The sequence below is a fragment of the Orycteropus afer genome, unplaced genomic scaffold, assembly GCF_000298275.1.
Source record: "Orycteropus afer afer isolate SDZICR_OR568_19922 unplaced genomic scaffold, OryAfe1.0 scaffold00768, whole genome shotgun sequence".
NCBI lineage: Eukaryota > Metazoa > Chordata > Mammalia > Tubulidentata > Orycteropodidae > Orycteropus > Orycteropus afer.
In genome coordinates, this window is record NW_006922355.1 from 370,525 (window position 1) to 373,037 (window position 2,513).

The following is a 2,513-nucleotide window of genomic DNA, read 5'->3' on the forward strand; positions in this document are numbered from 1 at the left end:
AATTGACCCATGTCACTTTAATTTTGTGTATTTCACTGTACATAAATTATATTTCAATAAAATACATTATATATATATATATATATATATGTATATGTATATGTATATATATAGAAATAACTGGGAAAGAATTGCCTCATAAAAGTAGAGCCTATCTTAATGATATGGATAAAGTAGAGCTTTCTGTACCTCCATTTGTTGAAGTGGCATGACTCAATATGAGAAAAAATAGCTGCAAACATCCATTGAAAATCGGAACATGGAATGTATAAAGTAAGAATCTAGGAACACTGGAAGTTGTAAAAAATGAAATGGAACACATAAAGATTTATATCCTAGGCATTAGTGAGCTGAAATGGAATGCCTAAAGATTGATATCCTGGCATCAGTGAGATGAAATGAACTGGTTTTGGCCATTTTGAATCAGATAACCATATGATATACCATACCAGAAAAGACAAATTGAAGAAGAATGGCATGGCATTCCTCATCACAAAGAATGTTTCAAGATCTATCTTGAAGTAAATGCTGTCAGTGATAGAATTATATCCATATGCCTACAAGGAATACCAGTTAATACTACTATGATTAAAATCACCAAATCACCAAAGCCAAAGATGAAGAAATTGAAAAATTTTAACAACTTTTGCAGTCTTAAATTGACCAAACATGCAATCAAGATGTACTGATTATCAGTGGTGATTGGAATGCAAAAGTTGGAAACAAAGAAGAATCACTTTGGTAGTTGGAAAATTTGGCCTTGGAGATAGAAATAGTGCTGAAGATTGCATGATAGAATTTTGCAAGACCAATGATTTATTCATTGCAAATACCTTTTTTCAACAACACAAATGGTCACTATACACGTGGACTTCACCTGACAGAGTATTCAGTGAATAGATTGACTACATTTGTGGCAAGAGGCAATGGAGAAGTTCAATATCTTCAACCAAAACCAGGCCAGGAACTGACTGTAACAGACAACTGCTCATTTGCAAGTTCAAGCTGAAGTTGAAAACAATGAAAACAAGCCCATGAGAGCCAAAATATGACCTTGATTATATCCCTCCTGAATTTAGGGACCATTTAAAGAATAGATTTGATGCATTGAACACCAATGACTGAATACCAGAGGAATTGTGGGATGACATCAAGAACAAAAGGTCATCAAAAAGATAGGAAAGGAAGAAAAGACCAAAGTGGATGTCAGAAGAGACTCTGAAAATTGCCTTTGAACAGGGAGTAGCTAAAGCAAATGGAAGAAATGACAAGATAAAAGAGCTAAACAGAAGATTTCAAAGAGCAGCTCGAGAAGACAAAGTCAATTATTATAATGAAACGTGTAAAGACATGGAGTTGGAAAGCCCAAAGGGAAGAACACGGAAGGCATTTCTCAAGCTGAAAGAAGTGAAGAGGAAATTTAAGCCTTGAGTTGCAATATTGAAAGATTCTATGGGCAATATATTGAATGATGCAGAAGTATCAAAAGAAGATGGAAGGAATGCCCAGAGTCACTGTACCAAAAAGAATTGGTTGATGTTCTTCAATTTCAGGAGGTGGCACATGATCAAGAACCAATGGTACTGAAGGAAGAAGTAGAAGCTGCACTGAGGGCAGTGGTGAAAAACAAGGCTCCAGGAATTGATGGGATACCCATTGAGATGTTTCATCAAACGGATGCTGCACTGGAGGCACTCACTTGGCTATGCCAAGAGATTTGGAAGACAACTACATGGCCAACTGACTGGAAATGATTCATATTTGTACCCATTCCAAAGAAAAGTGATCCCACAGAATGTAGAAATTATCAAACAATATCTAATATTGCATGCAAATAAAATCTTACTGAAGATAATTCAAAAACTGTTGCAGCAGTATATTGGCAGAGAACTTCCAGAAATGCAAGCTGGATTAAGAAGAGGACATGGAACAAGGGACATCATTACTGATATCAGATGGATCTTGGCTCAAAGCAAAGAATACCAGAAAGATGTTTCAAAAAACAAACAAACAAACAAACCCAAATGCACTGCCGTGGAGTCGGATCCAACTCATAGTGACCCCTCCTTATGTTTCTGAGGTGGTATCACTGAAGAAGTAGATTGCCCGATCTTCCTTCTGAGGAGTGGCTGGTGGGTTTGAACTGCCAACCTTATCATTAGCAGTCAAATGCTTTAGTCACTACACTTGTGTTTTATAGACTATGCAAAAGTATTCGAGTATGTAGATCAAAACAACTTATTCATAACATTGAGAAGAATGGGAATTCCAGAACACTTAACTGTGCTCATGAGGAACTTGTACACAGAACAGGAGGCTGTCACTCAAACAGATCAAGGGGTCACTGGATGGTTTAAAATCAAGAAGGGAATGTGTCAGGGTTGTATCATTTCACCATATTATTCAATATAAAAGATACATTAAGCTACTACTGTTTTTAAGCTGATGTTTTTCTTGATTAATCATTCATTGTTTGTAGTAAACTTAAAAAAATTATTGTGATTTGGATGAAA